Raw genomic sequence first — 10,459 nt, forward strand, 5'->3', positions numbered from 1 at the left:
GAACACACAGGAAGAACACAGAGAGCAGAGAACAAGGGGCGGGGGGTGGGGGATAAATAAATAAATCTTTAAAAAGAGAGAAAATAGGAGAGCCAGTGTTTACTCTTCCAGCCTCTAAAATAGAGGAAGGCAGGGGAGCAGGGAGTTGATACAGGCTCACAGGAAGTTTAACTCACAAGCATTCTCGTTCGGCGCTGTGGCTCCCTCAGCGAGTGCTTTTGCTCTTTGTGGTCATTTGAACCCCAGAAAAGATCATGTCCTCGCGCTAATCCAGTCCTGTGGGTGTGAACCATTACAGGGGACCTTCTGATTAGGTTACTTCAGAAAGGTGTGGCCCAGGGCGGGTCTTAATCCCCTTACTGGAATCCTTTATAAACAGGATGAATACGGAGAGACAGAGCAGAGAGAAAGACCCAGGAGCTCAGAGGGGAACCCACGGAGGCTGAGAGAGAAAGCCACGGGTGGAGCAGCCAGAAGCTGACAGCCACAGAGCCGGAGGAGAAGGCAGAGAGCCGCAGACAGCGACAGAGGTGTCCAGGAAAGCCCACAGCTGGTCTGCAAGTAGAAAATCCTCACCTGAGGAAGCTTTGATTTTGACATTTTCAGAGCCTCAGAACTGTAAGTTTATACATTAATAAAATCCCATTGAAAAGTCAACGCATGTCTAGTATATAGACTTGGCAGCCTTTAGCCAACTAAAACACTGCTCTTAAAGTTAAAAAAGAATGTGATAAGCAACTTTATAGTTTCGAACCACAGTGGTACAATTGAAACTGCTTCCGATGGACAGTCTTTAAATCACAAAACGTAGGCAGTGATGCTTCAAAACAAAACCATCTGGGAATTGGACGTAGCTCAAGCGAGTGAGCTCCTGCCTACCACATGGGAGGTTCTGGGTTCGGTTCCCAGTACCTCCTGGAGAAGAGGAGCAAGACAGAGAGCTGGTGCGATGGGCAGGCATGGCAAGCTGACACAGCAAGATGACGCAACAAGGAGACAAAAGAGGAAAGACATGATAGGCAACAAAAGCAGGGAGCTGAGGTGACTCAAGCAATCAAGTGCCTCTCTCCCACATGGGAGGTCCCAGGTTTGGTTCCCAGTGCCTCTTAAAGAGAAGACAAGCACACAGTGAATGGACACAGAGCAGACAGTGAGAGCAAACAACAAGGGGGGAGGAATAAATAAATAATAGATCTTTAAAAAAAATTTTTAAACAAACAAACCATCTTTCAGTTCAGGGAAGACATCCCTGTCCTTGACTGACAAATAAGGAATACTAGAGGGATTCCAAGAAGTGAGTAGATCATATCTACCAAAGGTTAAAAAAATATATTCTTGAGTGGTACAGAAATGCTATTAAGTTGGGGTCTTTCCAGAGCCTGAGAAACTTGTTGATGTCAAAATTATGACCCATCCCTCTGTTTGAAATACAACAATCATGTTTTCAGTGTAAATACTTTAATGTGTGCAGTAAGAATGGAGGATTTTAACAAAACTTTGCCACAGAAACTTTGTTACAATAGATTAGTACTATCAGTGAGGAGAATCAATGTGATTTAGGGGGAAAAAATCAAACAGTTAAGATCTTCAGTATCCAAACCAGCACCGCCTCTCTCACGGGTAACTGCGCTCACCTCCTACATGCTCTCTCCCTGCTTCCCCCTTTCCTGCCACAGCAAGTCTCTGTAGAGCAACACATGTAATCCTTTTAACTTGTAAATCATCTCATGTTCCTTCCCTGCCCAAAGCTCATGGTTGTGGCTCCTCAGGACACTTCAAATAAAACCCAAAGCCCCCGCCATGACCCTCGAGGACCTAGATCTGGCCCCCGGGTACCACTCCAACCTCGTGCCCTCCCGTCCTTCCTTTCACTCCCTGGGCTCCTCCTTGACATCCCTCAAGAACTTCAATCAGTTCCACCTCAGGGCCTTTGCACCTGCTCTGCCTTCTGCCGGGATCACTCGCCCCCAGATCTCCATGTGGTTCTTGCCCTCATGGCATTCAGGTATCTGCACAAATGGCGGCTCTTCAGAGAGGGTTTCCTTGTCCCAAATGACACCCATGGTTATTTGACATCCCCTGGTTCTGTATCCTTTTTCTCCACAGCACTGACATTTCATTATAGGTTTGCATCTCCACTTTGGGTCTCTTTCCCACAAGTACATAAGCTCCATGAAAGTAGTGATTGTCTTTCTTTTATCCACCACTGTAGCTGCACTGCTGAAAACTGTACCTGGCACTCAGTTAATGATTTGTTGAAACACCGAATTAATTCATTTGTTAAACTCCAACAACTGTTGTCTTCATTTTCCAGACTGCTATGACAAATACCAGGAATTGGCTTTGGGTTAAACAACAGGAATTTATTAGCCCGTGGTTTCAGAGGCTGGAAGTCTTGCTCCCCCCAGGACTGGCTGCATTCTGGCCGGCGGGTGATCCCTGGGCTACTTGGCTTTCCTGTCCCATGACGATGTCCTCTCTTTCTCTTTGGTTCATTGACCCCTGGCTTCCAGCTCCTCCCCGAGGCTTTCTCTCAGTGTGTTTCTGTTTTATTCTGCTTATAAAGGACTCTGGCGATCCTGCATGAGGCCCAATCCCATTCATTTGGGCCACATCTTAACTAAAACAACATCTTTAAGAGATTGACGATGGATTCACACCCACGAGAATGTGGCTCAAGACCGAGAACATGTCTAATTCAGGCTACATCATTCACGTCCCTAAATTTTCTTTTCTAATTTTTTGACATGCATTTCTCCTCGCCCAAGCATCTACACCTTCCAGACACAACTCTTGAGCAAACTAGCCTCTTCGCACTTCAACTCTTCTGCTGCTGAATCAGCCGTTACTTTGACCCCCATCCATAACCCCTTCCAGTGGTCCTTCTTGTACTGCAGAAGTTGGAGAACTGCTTCGAAAACTAATTTCATTGTTCCACCCAAATCACCAATTCTTCATTGCTAAACCTTCAGCCCCTACTGTCCTTGACCTCCCCACGACATTAACCCACTTTCTGGAACTCTGCTTGTCCCTTGCTTTCTAGAACGTCTCGCCCTTCTGGTTCCCCTCCCAGCCACCTGCCTCTCCCTTCTCAGGGTCATCCCTGGTCTCTAACCCTATGACCCCTGGATAGGGGATCTTCTTTTCATGCTGCATATTCTCCTTGGGTGGGCCCATGGCTTCAGCTGCCACCCATCTGCTGGTCATCCCCAAATCTCTCTTTTCACCCAGACATCTCCAGAGTGGATCCAGACCCTACAGCCAACCGCCTATGGGATGTCTGCTCCTGAGCATCTCAACCAGAACCCAATCAGACCCAAGAGCACAGCGACAACCCCAGCCTGCCTCTTACACTACCTGCATTTCGTCAGTGGCCACGACAGTCCATCAGAACCCCAGGCTAGGAATCTGGAAGCCGTCCTCTTCCCAAATAGTAATCAAGGCCTTTAAAGCATCTTCTGTCACCTCTTCTCCAACCCCACTCCCACTATTCTGCTTTCACCATTCTTCATCTCCAACCTGTCTTCCTGCAGTTGGTGCTGGACCAGGCAGGGTCCAGCCTGGAGACAGAACCTGCACCAATTGTTTTAACAGTGAGAAGCTAATTTAAGGGATGCCATGTAAGGAATGGCTAACGTGGTATAAAGTTGTTATCTAGATAACTGAAAGGTAAAAAGAGAACTCTAAGGCAACAGTTCTAAGACATAGTCACCAGGAGAACTTGTTAGGACACATTGCTGAGCCCGGCTACCAGAGTTGCTGAGTTTTCTGGAGTGGAGCCTGCACATTTGCTTTCCTAGCAAGTTCCCAGGTGAAGCACCCTCTGAGAACCACTGCTCTAAAATATGAGAGTAGCAGCTACTTCTCCCAGGGCTGAGGAAACAAAGACCTCTGAAGAAGAGCCAGCAGGTGGCTGGAGCTGAGGTTTCTGAGGAAGCTGACTTCACAAGTGTCAGAAAACTACAAACCGGGTTCAGCTGCTGCCGCGGGAAAGCGCTGCTATCGCTTGCTGCCGCCAGGTAAGGATGCGTTGCTGGGGTAACGCTGTTAAGAACAGCCGACAGGTGGGAGGAGCAAGTCCTCCAGCCGACTGGGGACCTGGGATTGGAAAGTCCTGGGCAAACCAAGATGAGCTGGTCACCCCACTTTTGCTTCCTCCACCCCTGCAGTGTCCCGGCATACTTTACTGCCAGAGCCTGACAGAACCAGCTGGCAAAGCAGAAAGGTGGTTTTCCAGCTCCACATTGTAAAGTGGCCTTGGAGCTGAGAGACAATACCTTCACGGCGATACTGACTCTTGATCTTCCTGGGCCCCTCAGGGTTGCCAGCAAGAGCAGCTTTATAATAAGTAAAACTGATCGTGTCAGCCGCTTGCTAAAAAAGTAAAATAAAATTTCAATAGCTGCAAACCAGAGTGAAATTTCAACTTTCAGTACAGCAGAAAAGATGCTTCCAAGTTATTCCCAGTTACTGCCCAGTTGTATATAAAACGTTACGTTCTGGAAATACATAAATCTTTGTGTTTCCTAAGTTTCTATGCTTTGACTATACCACTCCCTCACCTAGATGAAAAAATAAATCCCTTTTTAAAAGAAAATTATGAGATTAGAATATGTGCTTCGCCTTTAAGAATGGAAGTTAGCTTTCAGACAGTAGGGTGTTAGCTGGATTTGAAGGCCAAAGGAAATCTCAAAGCAAATGTATTTTTGAATTACACAGTATTTACTGTTCTCAAGCTTCTGACACCCAAGGAGAAAAAAAAAGATAAGAACACTCTCAGTGCTAATGAAACTTGTTAGTTTTCCTTTCCTGTTAAAGATATTTATACTTGAATTATTTTTAAGGCTTTAATCGTTTTGTGATGAATTACATAAATTCAAAGCAGTGCTTGGTTTGAAAATTAGTGATGGTTCATAAAATCAAATCGATGATTTAAATGAGTCAGCAGTCATTTTAATAAGTTTTTTCTTAAATTCGAAGGCTATTTAAGCTGCTTGTGTGGTTATATACTTTAGAGAGATTTTGCTTTTTTTCTCTGTCTACTGCAGCATTTTTTAAAAGTCAGTGATTTCTGACAAGTGTGTTTTGTCTCCGGCATTAATTCTTTTGTGAAGTCTTGTGTGAGTCCCTGAAGCAGATTCCCTGCGCATTCTACAAGTTTTTGCAATGAATTGGACCATAACTGTTCGTATGACTCTTTCCACCCTGCTGAAGCTCTGTTGGGGCAGTAACTACAGCTTTTGATCTTCGGGATTTGCATTCTTATCGCAGTATCTTTTCTATAGTAGACATTCACCAAATGTCTTTTGAATGGATGTAACCGCACTTTTGATAAACTGAGTTCAAATGCAGCGGCAGTCAAGGATCAGCTATCGAACCCTGGTCGAGTTCATCCTTGCCGAGTCTTAGCCGACTCATATGGGGCCGTATGGGGTAAAATGGTCCTGGGTGCTTGGGGCTCAGACTGTCCCCTGCTGGACAGTTGCCAATTGTGTGGCCTTGGGCAAGGATTGAACTGATTTGTGTCTCAATTGCTTTTATAGGGAACAGGGGTGGTGATAATAATACCTACCTCACAGGGTGGGAGTAAGACCAAAAACAACCTGATAGGTGTTAAATCCCAAGTACAGCATTTGAGACTTCAGACAGAATTTAAATGTTAGCCATTTGAGTTATTTTCTTTGAAATATGGCTCCAAAGATTAACTAGAGGAATGTTTGGTGACTGACAATTACCTGGCATATAGCACGAGCACTTGCTTAGTAATAAACCCTCGCTTCAAGCTCCTGCTTGTCTCCATTAGCAGCTCCGGGGCAACTCCATCTCCCCAGAATGTACCCAGCTGCCTAGCCAGCTCTGCTAATTCTTGTGTATCATCCAAAAAGTCAAATGTTCTTCTCCAAAAGAAGCGCTGGCTTCTGCCAGAGAGCTCAGAGCCATTCCAGCCACAACCCTCCATCTTCCCAATTCTTGCTGTGAAGTAACTTTCCCAGACCTTGGGGTCACATCTCATGGAAAGGAGCTCATCAAGTGGGGGTGAGTGCTGGCCTTGGACTTGTTAGTGGCAAATGCCACTTGTATTGGTCAGGGCTCTCCAGAAAAACGGACTAGTAGGATATGTGTGTGTGTTTATATGGTATGCATGTATATATGTGTGTGTGTGCGTGTATGTGCGAATATATAGGAAGAGGTTTATTATTAAGGAATTGGCTTATGCAACTGTGGGGCCTGACAAGTCCACATTCATAGAGCAGGCTGAAGGCTGGAAATTCTAGTGAAAGCGATTCTGAATTCTTGAGTCTGAATTCTTTAGTCTGGAAACTCAGGACGGAGTGGAGAATGTAGTCTTGAGAGAGAAATCCTTCTAATCTCTGGAACCCTCAGTTCTTTTCTTTTCTTTTCTTTTTTTTAAGATTTGTTTATTTACCTCCCCCACCCCCACCCCCTGTTGTCTGCTCTCTGTGTCCATTTGCTGTGTGTTCTGTGTCTGCTTGTCTTCTCTTTGGGCAGCACTGAGAACTGATCCTGGGACCTTCTGGAGTAGAGAGAGGTGCTCAATCTCTTGTGCCACCTCAGCTCCCTGGTCTGCTGTGTCTCCTATTGTCTCTCCTCTGTGTCTCTTTTTATTGCATCATCTTGCTGCTCAGGCCAGCTTGCCACGCAGGCCAGCACTCCTGTGTGGACCAGCACTCCATGCAGGCCAGCTCACCTTCACCAGGAGACCCTGGGTATCAATCCCTGGACCCCCCATATGATAGATGGGAGCCCAGTCGCTTCAGCCACATCCACTTCCCAAACCCTCAGTTCTTACTGCTAAGTCCTCCAACTGAGTGGAAGAGGCCCACCCATGGTACTGAGGGTCATTTCCTTGACCTAAGGTCAATGGACTGTAGATGCTAATCCTGTCTAGGAAAAGCCTCCACAATAACAACCAGGTCAGGGTCTGACCAAACACGTGGACAGAATAACCTAGCCCAGGTAGTGCATTAAATTAGCCATCACACACTCAAAGATGTAAAGCCAAGTCGCCCCTCTAGTTTTGCAGCCAATCCAGTCCTGGCCCCTGTGTTCCTTTCACAAAGCATGCCACTCCAGGCTCTGTGGCCTCGGCAGGGCCCTGCCTCAGTGGTGACACACGGATCATCCTCTGTGTCTGGGGGAAGCCGGACAGTTCCAGAGGCCTCAGTGCCTTGCGAGGCCGGTGAGCTCTGTCAGAAAGGGAGGCGCTGGCTTCCAGGCCCTCCGCCAGCACCACCCGGCGAGGTCTGAGATGGGGAAGAAGGAGCCATTGCCGGGCTCTGAGATGCTCGCCAGCCGGATGGGCAAAGCCGACAGGCCTCAGCTGGATTCAAGCTCACCCAAGCCAGTTTGGTCATCCATACTTCTTAGAGCTATCAGGAGCCTCAAGTCATGCAGAGCCATCGGTCTCCATCCCCAAACCTCACTGCCACGTAGTGCGCTGCGACCAAAACAAGGCTCCGTCCAAATTCCCCCACGTATATAGATGCTTATTAGCAGACGCGCAACGAAACAGCCGGACAGCCTGTTCTGTAAGATTGTGAAGTCCTAGGTTCAGTCACTCTAGGCACTTAGATCCTTTGGGCATTGGATGAACTGGAAACATGCAACAACAGATTAGCGGCTGTGCTCCCCTCATTGCGTCAGGAGCAGGTGGCAGGACCCCCGTACCTGGCAGGCAGGAGCACTGCAGAACTCTAGGGCTGGGCTCCGGAGGCCAGAGGCTTCTAGGCTCACAGGCTCCAACGCCCTGTTCACGCTGGGGCAGGAGAACCTGCGGAGTGTTTCTACCCAATCCCCATCCCCACCATCACTCAAGTCACCAAAGAAAACAGCCATTATATGAATTCAAAGGTCCTTTATGTTCCCTGGGGATAAAGATAATTGAAAGATTGTAATAGCTACTTCTGGAGCAGAGGGCTTCTAATTAGGGTCTTTCAAATGATAACTAACCGACTTGGAGTGTGTAGATTAAAACAAAAACACCCACATATCTATCACTGTGCTGAAATATTTTCAAGTAAATTACAGACCTACGACAACTCCATCTCAGTGGTGGAAGCTCTCCTACACAGGCTACATAAAGCCTGAATTTTGTCATTAGGAAGAAAAGAAAATGGGAGGTGGTGAGGAAGGGATATGTTCCTAAGTAGAATGAATTGCATCTGAAAAGATTCAGGGGTGACACAATATATCATATTCAAGGAACTACAAGAAATTCAATAGAAGAATGTAATTTTAAAAATTGAGATCTAATTTACATGCCAAAAAATTCACCGTTTTAAAGCATACAATTCAGTGGGTTTTAGTATATTCAAAATGTGCAACCATCACCATTATATAATTCAGAACATTTTCATCACCCCAAAAAGAAACCCTCTACCCATCAGCAACCACTCCCAACCCCTCCTCCCCCGCCCCTCCAGCCCGTCCCCTGACAACCACTATAATCGACTTTCTGTCTCTACGGATTTGCCCGTGCTGGGCATTTCATACGTGGCCTTTTGTGTCTGACTTCTTTTACTTAGCTTAATGCAGGGGTTCTTAATCTTTTTGTTCTGCAGAGCCCTTTGCCAGTCAGGTAAAATCCAGGAACCCCTTACTAAGTCCACACTATACTGTGTATTATTTAATAAATCTATCACACCTGCACCAACATGTCCCCACAAGAAGGGTTGTTTTTTTTTCTTTGAATTCGAGCTCATGGACCCCTTGTTAAGAACGCCTGAAATGTTTTCAAGGTTCATCAGTGTTGTGGCATGTATTAAAACATCATCCCTTCTTTATGGATGAATAGTATTCCATTTTGTGGCTACGCCACCTTCTGTTTATGCGCTCATCTGTTGGTGGACATTTGGGCTGTATCCACTTTGGGCTGTTATGAATCATGCTGCTATGAACTTTCATGAACACATGTTTTCACTTCTCTTGGGTGTTTGCCTAGGAGTGGAATTGTTCGGTCCCGTGACAACTCTATGTTTGACTTTTTAAGGAACAGAAATATATAGTTGGGAGGGCAAGACTGAGGACTGGGAGAGAAATGAGAAAGCAGGGGCATGAGCAGGGACCAGAACCAGATCGCAAAGGGGGTGGGAAGACAACTGAGCGTTCGGGGCGTTCTTCTTCGCCCAGTCCCCCCAGAGGTCTCCTGGGAATTGACTGTGGAGACTCCCCTCCTGTCCCTTACCTTCCAGACAGGACTAAACACTGAGCACAGTGTTTGCAAGGTTGAACACTTATTTTCGAGGTTGCCTAGTAAGACTGGACCCAGTGGGGATCATTAGAGACAAGTTGCCTGGGGAGCAAACACATCTGGGAGAAATGCATACAGATTAGATACAAATGACCCACATATTTGGATTTTTTCCTTTGGGTCAGCTGCCCCGGGCTTCAGAAAACAGCCCACACCCTAGAGAGCATAGTAGTCCATTAATTTCTTCATTTGCCAAATCTAAATGTCTGTTGTGCAAGGTACGTTCTAAGCCCTGGGGCCCTAACGGAGCTTACGTTCTAGGCCTGCACTGTCCACTGTGGTGGCCACTGACCTATGCAGCCTTTGACACTTGAGAAGTGTCTGGTTCAAATTGAGATGTGCTCAAATAAAAAGCACGCCAGGATGGGAAGCGGCTGTGGCTCCATCAGTTGGGCTCCCGTCTACCATGTGGGAGGCCCTGGGTTCGCATCCCGGGGCCTCCTTGTGAAGGCAGGCTCGCTGCATGCTGCGGAGAGCAGCCCGGCCCGCAAGCGCCGCGGGGTGCCGCTGGCCCGCAAGCACCGCAGAGAACCAACTCAGCAAGGTGATGCAACAAAAAGGGAGACAAGCAAAAAAACGCAGAAGAACACACAGAGAATGGACACAGAAAGCAGACAGCAAGCAAAAAAATAGCTGCAAAGGCGGGGATTAAAAAAAAAGCATGCCAGGGGAGCGGATGTAGCTCAAGTAGTTGAGCGCCTGCTTCCTATATACAATGTACCAAGTTCAATCCCTAGTACCTCCTGAAAAAAAAAAAAACATAAAACAAACGAAAAAAACAACTCTCACGGGGGACAAGATGTAGCTCAGTGATTAAGCACCTTCTTCTCATGTATGCAGTCCTGGGTTCAATCCCCAATACCTCCTAAAAACTAAATAAAATACAAGCCAAATTTCAAAGACTTAGTATTTTTTTTAATAGTCTAAAATGGCTCAGTATTTTTATATTAATTGCACTATAATCAGTATAAATTATTTAGAAACATTTTAATAAAATGTTATTAAAATTAATTCCAAAAAATTTCATTTCATCTGTTTCCTTTAACTTTTTGGTATAATCATTAGAATAAGCATATATTTAGAGTTTTATGCAGCATATATTTATAGGATTTATTCACAAACAGAATAAACAGCAGTGGAGACTGCTGAGTACTAGGTGAAAGGGGAAGTTTTTTCAAACCACACTCC

This window comes from Dasypus novemcinctus, chromosome 18 (genome assembly GCF_030445035.2).
Source record: "Dasypus novemcinctus isolate mDasNov1 chromosome 18, mDasNov1.1.hap2, whole genome shotgun sequence".
NCBI classification, from domain to species: domain Eukaryota; kingdom Metazoa; phylum Chordata; class Mammalia; order Cingulata; family Dasypodidae; genus Dasypus; species Dasypus novemcinctus.